This window comes from Rattus rattus, chromosome 12, assembly GCF_011064425.1.
Source record: "Rattus rattus isolate New Zealand chromosome 12, Rrattus_CSIRO_v1, whole genome shotgun sequence".
NCBI lineage: Eukaryota > Metazoa > Chordata > Mammalia > Rodentia > Muridae > Rattus > Rattus rattus.
The window spans coordinates 87,806,431-87,819,487 of record NC_046165.1 but is presented as its reverse complement, the minus strand read 5'-3'; the positions used below and the strand labels follow the sequence as shown (position 1 = coordinate 87,819,487).

Below are 13,057 nucleotides of genomic sequence, written 5' to 3'. Positions count from 1 at the left end.
CTGTATCATCCCACATCCCTGCTATCCCCACAGCTGACTAGCATCCTCATTTCCTTCCCTATTGCATCTCCCTTCCAGTTAGTTCCCTCTCTCATCCACCTGCAATGTTTATTTTACTTCCCCTTGTGAGTGAAACTCAAGGATCTCCTTTGGGCTTTCCTTGTTACTTAGCTTCTCCGGGTCTGCGCAACCACTAAGGTCATTTAACATTTCTTCTTTCCTTCTTTCTTTTCTTTTGTCTTTTTTTTTATTTCAGGAAGGAAGGGTTTTAATTCAGCTTACAGCTTATAGTCAGTCCACTTTCCAGGGAACTCATGGCAGGAACCTAGATGCAGAAATCGAAGCAGAGGATATAGAGGAACCTTGATTACTGGCTTGCTCAGCATGCTTGCTGGACCGTTCTTATCATGCCCAGGGATCACACAACCCACTGTAAGCTGGGCTCTCCCACATCAATTATCGTTCAAGAAGATACACCACAAGCTTGATCACAGACCAATCTGATGGAGGCAGTTTTGCAACTGAGGTTCCCTCCTCAGAAATAACTTTAGCTTGGGTTGATACAAAAACTCTCCAAAATGCCATGTGCAAGAGTATCCTTCGTTTTCATCCCAGTTCTTGGGAGGCAAGAAGACGTGGGTTTGAGTTTAAAGCTGGCCTGGCCTATATAGTAAATTTTAGGACAGCCAGGGGTCTGTAGAGAGAGACCTTGCTTCCAAAGAAAGAAAAGAAAAAAGAAACAAACCGCATCTCCCCTCAAAAAGCAAAACTAAGCTGAGTTTGACCAGATCTGTGCAGTTAGCTAATGGGGGTCCTGCAACTTCAGTCTTTGTGCCCACTCTTCGGATACAGAACTTTAAGAGTGACTCCTTCCACCCTCTTAGGACCCTAGCTTTTGTCCCCCTTTATGAAACAGATTCTTCCTACTCCACCACCTCCTCTTCTTCCTTCTCTTCCACAGGGCTCCTTGCGCTGAGCTTAGTGTGCTTTGATTGATTGACGCTTCATTGTCTATGTTCAGTGACATATCATGTAACTATTCAGGTGCAGGCTGAGAAGACAGTGTCTCAGTCCCTTTTTGAGAACTTATCATTGATTGGAGGGCCTATCCTGCAACTTTAAGGTGGTCCAGTTGGTCATACAGGACATCTTTAGGTGCAGCTACCTTGTGAAGGCCCTGCAGCTGAATCAACATCTTCTTCCATTGAACATCCTGACATTGGACATTTGTTCAAGTGCTTCTTGGCCATTAGAGAACCCTCAGTTGACAGTTCTAAGAATTCTTATTTAATTCAGTTGCTTGGTTTGTTGACTTTAACTGATATATATATATATATATATATATATATATATTATTGGATATTAGCCCTGGATTGAATGTATGGTTGGTGAAAACTTAGGCTGCCGTTTTTCTTCTACAGATCATAACTTCTAGAAGCTTTTAATGAGGTCCCATTTATTAATTGTTTTTCTTAGTGCCTGATCTGTGGGTATTCTATCAGGAAGTTCTCTACTAAAACATTCAAGGTTATCCCTCTCCTTTTTTTTATAGACATGTTTGATCCACTTGGATTTAAGTTATGTGCAGGGACTTCTACATACAGACACCCAGTATGAAAATTACTCTGTCATATGCATATTCATCTACATATAATAATATGCCTTTAACAGACTAATTTAGAAACTAAAAATTAACCTTTCAATATATAAAAAGCAGACCAAAATCCTTAGTTTTAGGATTTGCACAAACCTGTAGTTTTGTACTTGTTTATTTGTAGAGTGAGGATACTTAAGTGCTGACATTCCTGGTGATCCTGGGATCCAAAAGAGAATACTTCAGAGCATGGTGCCTTGGGTTAAGGAAGAAGCTCCCAGGTAGAGCCCTAGCCTAGCACATGCAAGGACTAGGGCTAGTGTCAAGCCCCAGCACTGAAATAAACCACCAACCAAGCAAACAAGTAAACATTGTCTGTGGCATGCTGAAAACTTTCAACGGAAGGAAAGCTCACAAGCTACCCCAGCTTTTCTTCTCTCTCTCTCTCTCTCTCTCTCTCTCTCTCTCTCTCTCTCTCTCTCCTTTCTTGCAGAACTGTCTCTCTTTTTGCATGTAAAAGCTCTTTCTCTCTTTTTCTTTCCCTCCCTGGTCTCTTCCTTGAGTCAGTGAACCAGCCAGAGTATGGTTTCCCAATGAAACTACTTTTATACACTTTAATCCGGCTTGAATTGGCTCATTTTGTTGGCAGAAAATAACTTATCAAATGGTAACATCTCCTCTGTTATTTATTTCTTGGAGAGAAAAATCTCTACTTATTTTGAAATTTGCTCCTCCTGTACACTAGGGTGAGATCTATTGGGCAAGCACAGTCTAATTTCAGACATGGAAAAAATAATTGCCCATCCTGCAATCAGTCAGCCCCTGATTAGTGTTCCTACCATTCTTTCCCATCTTTGACCTGACCTTTAATACATTTTCTTCAAAAGGTCGATTTCATCTGATCCGATTTTAACTCTGAGAAAACAGATTTATCGTCTGGTTTTGAGGACAACTTGTAGCCTTCTGTAGCTGGACATTGGCCATTGCACTTCACTATTCTAAGAGTGGAACTTTAATAGTCTGAAGTTGGCTTTCAAAAACCAAATGCTGAGCCACTATTGAGTATATTCTACTCAACAAGGACAAATGTGTTCTTTTTCTCCTAGTCAATTCACTTTGCTGTTTGCCTGGGAAAAGGAAGATTTGCTATGGTTGATATGTGAAGATCAAGGAGGAAAGCACTTACCCTCTAAGAAAAGATTTTTGTGAGAGTAGCTAAGTGCTGAAGTATGCTTTAGTTCACTTAAAAAAATGTAAATATTTAGCCACATAACTGTCAGCCGGAATCTGAGTTCATTCATTTAAAAGATGCAGCTGACTGGGTATTGGGTTTCAATGTCTAAACAGAAAAATGTATTTGTCTTACAAATGACATTTCTCAGGAACCCTACTTACCATCTGTTGTCATTTAATTCCCCAATTTAGCAGCAGCCTAGACATCATCTGTAATCTCCAGACCATATACTATAATTATGTCTGGTTCGCAGTAACTGTGCAGTGAGTTCTTTGTAAATAAATGAAGAGCTAGAAAATTTGAGTATGTGTGAACTCCACCCACAAGAAATCGGGGTTTGAGGGTAATCTGTGATAGCAAATCATCAACTTTTCATAACATACCAAAGTGCTTCAGGGACCTAAGTGATGTTCAACTCTGACAAAACCTCTGGATGAGGGCTGGAGAGATGGACGCACAGTTAAGAGCACTCACTGGTCTTCCAGAGGTTCTGAGTTTAATTCTCAGCAACCACATGGTGGCTTACAGTCCTCTGTATCGGGATCTGATACCCTCTGCTAACATGCAGGCATACTTACAGATGGAGAAGTCACATTAAACAAAAAGCCAAAAACATAAGTAATTAAAAAAAATCTGGTTAGAGTTACCCTATGATATTTTACGTTATTTGTGGCTATTGTGAAGGGAGTTATTTCCCTAATTTCTTTCTCAGTCTGCTTATCATTTGTATAAAGGAAGGCTACTGATTAATTTGAGTTAATTTTATATCCAACCATTTTGCTGAAGTTGTTTATCAGCTGTAGAAGTTGTCTGGTAGAATTTTTGGCGATATGTTTGCTTCTTTTTGCCTATTTGTATCGCCTTGATCTCTTTTCATTGTCTTAGTGTTCTGGCTAGCACTTTGATATGGGGAAAGTGAGCATCCTTATCTTGTCCCTGAGTTTAGTGGGATTGCTTCAAGTATCTCTCCATTTAATTTGATATTGGCTATTGGTTTATAGTAAATTGCCTTTATGGACTAGAGACCTAGGAGGTGAGAGACTCTCAGGACTCAAAGGGACCTTAGATGAAATGCCCTACAGTGGGGAGAGGGGACTTGTAGAGTCCTCCTCCAGCAGAAAGATAGGACATGAAGTAGGGTGCCATCCCACAGTCAAAAACTCTGACCCATGATTGTTCCTGTCTGAAAAAACTACAGGGATTGAAATGGAGAAGAGGTCTGAGGAAAAGAAGGTCCAGTGACAGACCCAAAGTGGGATCCAGCTCAATGGAAGGCCCCAAGGCCTGCCAATATTACTTATGGAGTACTCACCAAAAGGGGCCTACCACAACTGCCCTCCAAAAGACCCAACAAGCAGCTGAAAGAATCAGATGTAGATATTTACACCCAGCCGATGAACAGACGCTGATGACCTCTGTGATTTAGTAAGGGGAAAGCTAGAAGATGCTAAGAAGGATGACCATGTAGGAGGACCAGCAGTCCCAATGAACCAGGACCCTGATATCTCTCAGACAATGGTCGACCATCAAGGCAGCATACACCAGCTGATATGAGGCCCCCAACACTGGGGACTGCAGGGTCTGGGTTCAGTCATAGAAGATGCACCTAACCCTCAAGAGACTGGAAGCCCCAGAGAGTGGGAAGTTCTGGTGGGGTGCAGGAATTGGGGAGTGGGGACATCCTCATGGAGATGGGGGAAGGAAGTATGGGATGTGAAACAGACAGAGAGTGAACCTGGAGGGGGATGAATTCTGGAGTGTAAAAAGAATTAAAAAAAGTTAAATAATTAAAATAAACAAAAAACACTGGGTTTGGTGGTGTATGACTTTAATCCCACCAGCTGGGAGGTAGAGGAGGGTAAATCTCTGTATGTTGAGGCCGGCCTGGTCTACAAAGTGAATTCCAGGCCTGTCACAGAGAAACCCTGTCTCAAAACAAAAGCCAAAACAAAAACAAAAAATGAAGAAAAAGCAGAACTTCTGGATGAAATGCATATTATCATGCTGAATGCCTCATAAGTCTTAGAGGCAATCGCACTCTTTAGAAGGCAGTCTTTCGGATAAGATCTCTTAAAAAATGAAGGGTTTAGATTCATAGCTATTCTCAACATCTGGATTGTGACCCCCTTTGGCAGTCACACATCAGATATATGCATTATGATACATAACAATAGCAACATTTCAGTTATGAAGTAGCAACACAATAATTTTATGTTTGAGGATCACTATAACTATATTACAGTTGACTATAATTGAGGGACTGTATTAAAGGGTCACAGCATTAGGAAGTTTGAGAAGCAGAGAACTGGACAGTGATTAAAGACACTTGCTGCTCTTAACTTACTGCTCTCCCAGAGTATCCAAATTTGGTTCCTGGCTATAAGTGTAGAATGAGTGAATTTGGTGCCTCCTTTGACATTCATGGGCAATTTTACTCCACACTTGAAAAACATTCACACACACAATTAAAAAGAAAAAGGAATAAAACGATAATCAATTAGATTCACTTATTTAGGATTAGGAATTTTACAAACCTGTATGGTGAAGCTTATCCTGACTGATGAGGACTTGGAGACTGATATTTTCTCTAGGTCCATCTCTTGAACAAATATAGGAGATACATTACTTTGAGGATGTACGTTACTATAGAGAATATAGATTATCGAGGTCATAATTTCTCAGTAGTTTTAGAGCATGGAACTTCCTTTTTGGCCTGATATTTTTGGGAGGGTGGGGATACTTTTTATTTACATTTTAAATGTTATTCTGTTTCCTGGTTTCAAGTCCATAAAACCCCTATTCAATCCTCCCTCCCCCTTCTTCTATAAGGGTGTTTCTCCACCCATCTACCCTTTCCCACCTCATCCCTCTGACACTCCCCTACACTGGGGGCCGGGGGTGTCCAGCCTTGGCTTCTCCTCCCATTGGTGACCAGCAAGACTATCCTCTGCTACATATATAGCTGAATCCATGGATTTGTCCATGTGTACTCTTTGGATGGTGGTTTAGTCCCTGGGAACTCTGGTTGGTTGGTATTGTTGTTCTTATGAGGGCGCAAACCGTTTCATCTCTTTCAATCCTTTCTCACACTCCTCCAATAGGGATGCACTTCTCAGTTCAATGGTTGGCTGCTAGCATCTGCCTCTGTATTTGTCAGGCTCTGGCAAACCTCTCAGGAGACAGCTATATCAGGCTCCTGTCAGCATGCACTTCTTGGCATCAGCAATAGTGTCTGGTTTTGGTGGCTGTGTGTATATCGGCTGGATCCCCAGGTGGAGCAGTATCTGGATGCCCTTTCATTCAGTCTCTGCTCCAAACTTTATCTCCTTATTTCCTCCTATAAATATTTTAGTTCAAGGAAGACTGAAGCATCTGCACTTTGTTCGTCCTTCTTCTTGAGCATCATGTGGTCTATAAATTGTTTCTTGGGTATTCCGAGCTTTTGGGCTAAAGTCCACTTATCGGTGAGTGCATATCATGTGTGTTTTTTTTGTGATTGGTTTACCTTACTCAGAATGGTATTTTCTACTTCCATCCATGTGCATAAGAGTTTCATGAAGTCATTGTTTTTAATAGATGAGTAGTACTCCGTTGTGTAGATGTACTAAATTTTTTTGTATCCATTCCTCTGTTGAAGGACATCTGGGTTCTTTCTAGCTTCAATCTCCTATGAAAAGGGCTGCGGTGAACATAGTGGGGCATGTGTCCTTGTTATATGTTGGAGCATATTTGGGTATATGCCCATGAGTGTTTTATCTAGGTCCTTGGGTAGTACTCTGCCTAAATGTCTGAAGAACATCCAGACTGATTTCCAGAGTGGTTGTACCAGCTTGCAATCCCACCAGTAAAGCAGAAATGTCCTATTTCTCCACATCCTCACCAGCATCTGTTGTCACCTGAGTTTTTGATCTTAGCTATTTTGACTGGTGTGAGGTAGAATCTTGCGATTACTTTGATTTGCCTTTCCCTGATGACTAAGAACGATGAACATTTCTTTAGGTGCTACACAGCCGTTTGATATTCCTCAATTGAGAATTCTTTGTTTAGCTCTGTACCCCACTGTTTAATAGGATGATTTGACTTTCTGCAGTCTAACTACTTGAGTTCTTTGAATATTCACCCTCTATCGGATGTAGGATTGGTAAAGAATCTTTTCCCAATCTGTTGGTTGCCCTTTTGTCCTAATGACAGTGTCCTTTGCCTTACAGAAGATTGGCAATTTTATGAAGTTCCATTTGTTGATTCTTCATTTTAGAGCGTAAGCCATTGATGCTCTTTTCAGGAAATTTTCCCCAGTGCCCATGTGTTCGAGGCTCTTCCCCCATTTTTTTCTTCTTTGGTTTGAGTGTATCAGTTTTTATGTGGAGGTCCTTGATCCATTTTGACTTGACCTTCATACAAGGCAATAACAATGGATTGACTTGCATTTCTCTGCATGCTGACCTCCAGTCGAACCAGCACCAGTTGTTGAAAATACTCTTTTTTCCACTGGTTGATTTTAGCTCCTTTGTCCAAGATCAAGTGACCATAGGTGTGTGGGTTCATTTCTAGGTCTTCATTTCTGTTCCATTGTTCTACCTGCCTGTCTCTGTACCAATACCAAGCAGTTTTTATGACTATTGCTCTGTAATGCAGAGGAGGTTGGGCATGGGAGGTCTTTCCATCTTCTGATATCTTCTTTAATTTCATTCTTCAGAGACTTGAAGTTCTTGTATACCGTTCATTCACTTGCTTGGTTTGAGTCATACCAAGGTTTTTATATTATTTGTGACTATTGTAAAGGGTGTCATTTCTCTAATTTTTTCTGCCATTTTACCCTTAAAGTAGAGGAAGGCTACTGATTTGTTTGAGTTAATTTTGTATCCAACCACTTTGCTGGAGTTCTTTATCAGGTAAGGAGTTGTCTGGTGGATTTTTGGGTCACTTAATATACTAGCATATCATCTGCAAATAGTGATATTTTCCCTTCATCCTTTTCAATATATATCCCTTTCACCTAATTTTTTTGTCTAATTGCTCTGGCTAGGACTTGAAGACGTACTCCATTGAATAGGTAGGGAGAAAGTGGGCAGCCTTGTCTAGTCCCTGATTCTAGTAGGGCTGCTTCCAGTTTCTTTCCCTTTAGTCTGTTGTTGGCTACTGGTTTGTTGTATATTGCTTTTACTATATTTAGGTAGAACTTTGAGTTCTTGATATTTTCAAGAATTGTAACGTGAAAGGTGTTGAATTTTGTCAAATGCTTTCTCAGCATCTAATGAGATGATCATGTGTTTTTTTCTTTGATTTTGTTTATATAGTGGATTTCATGCATAGATTTCTGTATATTAAATCATCCCTGCATCCCAGGGATGAAGCCTACTTGATTATGATGAATGATGGTTTTGATGTGTTCTTGGATTCAGTTTGAAAGAATTTTTTGAATATTTTTGCGTCATTATTCTCATAAGGGAAATTGATCTGAAGTTTTCTTTCATTGTAGGGCTTTTGTGTGGTATAGGTATAATAATAATTGTGGCTTCATAGGAGTTGGGCAGTGTTGCTTCCGTTTCTATTTTGTGGAATAGTTTCGAAAGTATTCATATTACATCTTCTATTTGAAGGTCTAATAGAATTCTGCACTAAGCCCATCTGGTCCTGGGCTTTTTTTGGTTGGGAGACATTTTATGACTCCACTTAATTCTTTAGGGGTTATGGCACTGTTTAGATGGTTTATCTGATACTAATTTAATTTTGATACCTGGTATCTGTCTAGAAATTGTCCATTTCATTCAGATTTTCCAGTTTTGTTTCATATAGGCCTTGGTAAGTAGAATGTGATGATGTTTTGAATTGCCCCAGTTACTGTTCTTATGTCTCCCTTTTCATTTCTGATTTTGCTAATTTGGATCCTGTCTCTGTGCCCTCAATTTAGTCTGGCTAAGGATTTATTTATCTTGTTGATTTTCTCAAAGAACCAGCTCCTGGTTTTGTTGATTCCTTGTGTAGTTCTTTTTGTTTCTACTTGGTTGATTTCAGCCCTGAGTTTGATTTTTTTTCCTGAGATCTACTCCTCTTGGATGTATTTGCTTCCTTTTGTTCTAGACCTTTAAGTTTGCTGTCAAGCTGCTAGTGTAAGCTCTCTCCAGTTTCTTTTGGGAGGCACTCAGAGCTATGAGTTTCCCTCTTAGCACTGCTTTCATTGTGTCCCATAAGTTTTTGTATGTTGTGCCTTTATTTACATTAAATTCTTTAATTTCTTTATTTCTTCTTTCACCAAGTTATCACTGAGTAGAGTGTTGCTCAACTTCCATCTGTGTGTGTGCTTTCTGTTGTTGTTGGTTTTTTTGTTTGTTTGTTTGTTTTTTGTTATTGAAGACCAGCATTAGTCCATGGTGATCTAATAGGATGTATGGTATTATTTCAATCTTCTTGTATCTATTGAGACCTGATTTGTGACCAATTATACTCAATTTTGGAGAAGGTACCATCAGGTAGTGAGAAGAAGGTATATATACTCTTCTGTTTTAGGATTGAAATGTTCTACAAATAATCTATTAAATCCATTTGTTACATAACTTCTGTTAGTTTCACTGTGTCTCTGTTTAGTTTCTGTTTCCATGATCTGTCCATTGATGAGAGTTGGGTGTTGAGGCCTCCCACTATTATTGTATGAGGTGTAATGTGTGCTTTAGCCTTTAGTGAAGTTTCTTTTATTAACATTGGTGTTCTTCCATTTGGAGCTTCTATATGCAGGATTGAGAGTTCATCTTGTTGGATTTTTCCTTTGATAAATATGAAGTGTTTTTTTCTTTATGTGATAACTTTTTGTTTAAAGGTGATTTTATTCGATATTAGAATGGATACTTCAGCTTGTTTCTTGGGACCATTTGCTTGAAAAACTTTTTTCTAGCCTTTTACTGTGAGAAAGTGTCAGTCTTTGTCACTGAGGTATATTTTCTATATGCACAAAATGCTGGATCCTCTTTATTTATCCAGTCTTTTCGTCTATGTCTTTTTATTGAGGAATTGATCCCATTGATGTTGAGAGATACTAGGGACCAATGATTGTTGTTTCCTGTTATTTTTGTTGTTAGTGGTAGTATTATGTTTCTGTGGCTATCTTCTTTTGGGTTAGTTGAAATTAGATTACTTTCTTGCTTTTTCTAGGATGTAGTTTCCCTCCTTGTCTTGGAGTTTTCCAAAGATTATCTTTTGTAGGGCTGGATTTATGGAAAGATACTGTGTAAATGTGATTTTTGTCATGGAATATCTTGGTTTCTCCATCTATGTTAATTGAGAGTTTTACTTTATATAGTAGCCTGGGCTGGCATTTGATTTCTCTCAGGGTCTCAATGGCATCTGCACAGGATCTTCTGGCTTTCATGGTCTCTGTTGAATCCTGTGTGATTCTGATAGGTCTGCTGTTGCTTGAACTTCTGTCTTTACTGGTTTTATTATTCTTCCTTTGTTTTGTGCATTTCGTGTTTTGACTATTATGTGACAGAAAGAATTTCTTTTCTGGTCCAATCTATTTGGAGTTCTATAGGATTCTTCTATGTTTATGGACATTTCATTTTTTAGGTTTGGCAAGATTTCTTTTATAACTTTGATGAAGATATTTATTGGCCCTGTATGTTAGGAATCTTCACTTTCTTCCTCACTTATTATCCTTAGGTTTGATCTTGTCATTGTATCCTGGATTTCCTGGATGTTTTGGGTTAGGAGTTTTTTGCATTTTCCATTTTCTATGATGGTTGTGTGAATGTTTCTATGGTATTTTCTGCTTCTGAGATTCTCTCTTCTATCCCTTGTATTCTGTTGGCGGAGCCTGCATCTATGACTCCTGATCTTCTTCCTAGGTTTTCTATCTCCAGGGTTGTCTCCCTTTGTGATTTCTTTATTGTTTCTATTTTCATTTTTAGATTATCGATGGTTTTGTTCAATTCCTTCACCTGTGTGTTTGTGTTTCCCTGTAATTCTTTAAGGAATTTTGATGTTTCCTCTTTAAGGGCTTCTATTTATTTACCAGTGTTGTCCTGTTTTACTTTAAGCGAGTTATTTATGTTGTTTTTAATGTCCTCTAACATCATTATGAGTTGTGATTTTAAATTAAAACCTTGCTGTTCTGGTGTTGGGTATCCAGGGCTTGCTGTGGTGAGGGACTGGGTTCTGATGATGCCTTGGTTTCTTTTGCTCAGGCTCTTGCCTTTTCCTCTTGCCATCTGCTCATCTCTGGTGTTAGCTGCTCTTGTTGTTTCTGTCAGTGGCTTGACCCTTCTTTAAGCCTGTGTGTCAGGACTTCTGGAGAGCGCCTTCATCCCAGCGGGATCTGGATACAGAGGGATGTGGCATAGGGTCTGCTCTGGGCAATGACAAACACCAAAAGGATCCTGTACCAGACTGCTCCTAGGTTCCTGTGTCCAAAGGGCTCCAGGCAGGTTCTTCTTGGGGCAGGAATATGAGCAGAAGGGAAGGTCTCACCTGTGCTCTCAGGATTATCCGCACTTCTGAGAATCCAGCTCTCTCTGCACAGGATCTGGGTACAGAGAGCTGTGACACAGGGTCAGCTCCTACGTGGGTCGAAAATGGAAGCACATAAAACTTGCTATAACAAAAGTTTCCAAGTATCGATAATTTCTGCCTATTTGAAAGAATTTGATGTTCCAGATAACCCTTAAAACTGTAAAGTCATCACTGCAGTTATCTAAAGTATTTCCTGCAATAACCTAAACTGTTATTCACTATAAATCTGTAAACACAAACCATCACGAAATTATCCCTTGTACACCTTCTATGCAAAGCAAATGCTCATAAATTGCACAATTTGTGGTTCATGATAAGCTTCCTCCCAGAAGAAAAGAAAATAGTTTGTGTTTGTGCCAGATGCTTTGCCCGCATTAAGTGCCATAAAATTCCCCTGAAGTATGTTCAGCAGACAGGGCACAATGCCAAGCAACAGCAGAGAATTAAGTTGAACCCTGCTCACATGCAAATCCATTGAGACACCATATGCATATCTCCATTTAAAAATCAACATGCGATATTAATTCAACATGCATTTAGTTGACAAGTATTTAGAGATGGCTAGCGAATTCTAAGGACAGAAAAAGGAGCATTTTGATTTCTAGTTTCTACATGGGATTCAGGTTGTGGCTGGAATAGACGCTTAACCCTCTGTGGTACCATAACAGACACACACCCAATACTAGAGGTTGTAACATCTCATTAGTCAGTAAATGGACTCCGGAAGGAGAAAACTAGTCATCAGAGCTGGAAAAGGGTTTCTTCTTGTAGCATTTTTTCTTCAGAGAATGAAAGAAAGTGCTGGTGCTCATTTATCTCCAGTGAGAGTGATTTTTCTTGCTGGAGACAGACATTGTAACTCGGGTAAAGAACAAAGTCAAAGACTACTTAGAGAGTACACTCATGTCATCCCAGAGCACAAATTCCTATGACAACTTGACCCTGGGACATAATTAGTTCCACAATCTCTCATTTGTCTCCAGACTTTAGAAATGGTTGTGACATTCATACTATGAACAAAGTGCTGGGAAAACGTCCTGTGCACTGACTCAATAGTTAGACCAGGTGATTTCTCTGATTTTTCTCCATTATTCACAAACCTGGAACATTTACAATTCTATTTTTAGAATTAACACTCACTAAAGACACCTGAACATAACCTAAAGCAGATTAAGAAAATTTAGACAGAGGTTATAACTTTTCAAAATAGAATTGATCTTGAGTACCAGCTTTCAAAACCCAACCTTATTCTCTGCCACTATTTAACTCTTAGGCAGATACAGCAGTGTAAGTTCTGCATGCTCAGATGCTATGGTTTTCTCCATAGCAAGAAGTAGGTAAAGAGTCTACATTCAAATAAGTACTCTACTGTACAAGTTAGAAAAATAAAGTTGGGGACTGGAGAGATGGCTCAGTGGTTAAGAGCTCTGACTGGCCTTCCAAAGGTCCTGAGTTCAAATCCCAGCAACCACATGCTGGCTCATAACCATCTGTAATGAAATCTGATGCCGTCTTCTGGTGTGTCTTAAGACATCTACCATTTACTTATATATAATAAATAAATAAATAAATAAATAAATAAATAAATAAATATCTTTAGAAAGAATAAAATTATTAGTTGCTTCATGCTTACCAATCACAGCAACAATATTTATAAGACAAATGAATCCATCTATACAGATTTTTTTCATCCACACAACAAAACCAACAAATATTTTCTTTGGTTA

The 13,057-nt window shown here is 39.2% G+C and overlaps 1 protein-coding gene and 1 pseudogene across 1 annotated transcript in view; one reads left to right on the top strand and one right to left on the bottom strand.

Annotated features, from left to right (window-relative positions):
• Positions 1-13,057, top strand: part of Znf385d (zinc finger protein 385D) — a 351,240-nt gene that overhangs the window by 246,935 nt on the left and 91,248 nt on the right. The gene's annotated exons all lie outside the window — the stretch shown is intronic.
• On the bottom strand, positions 906-1,093 carry LOC116914050 (annotated as a pseudogene).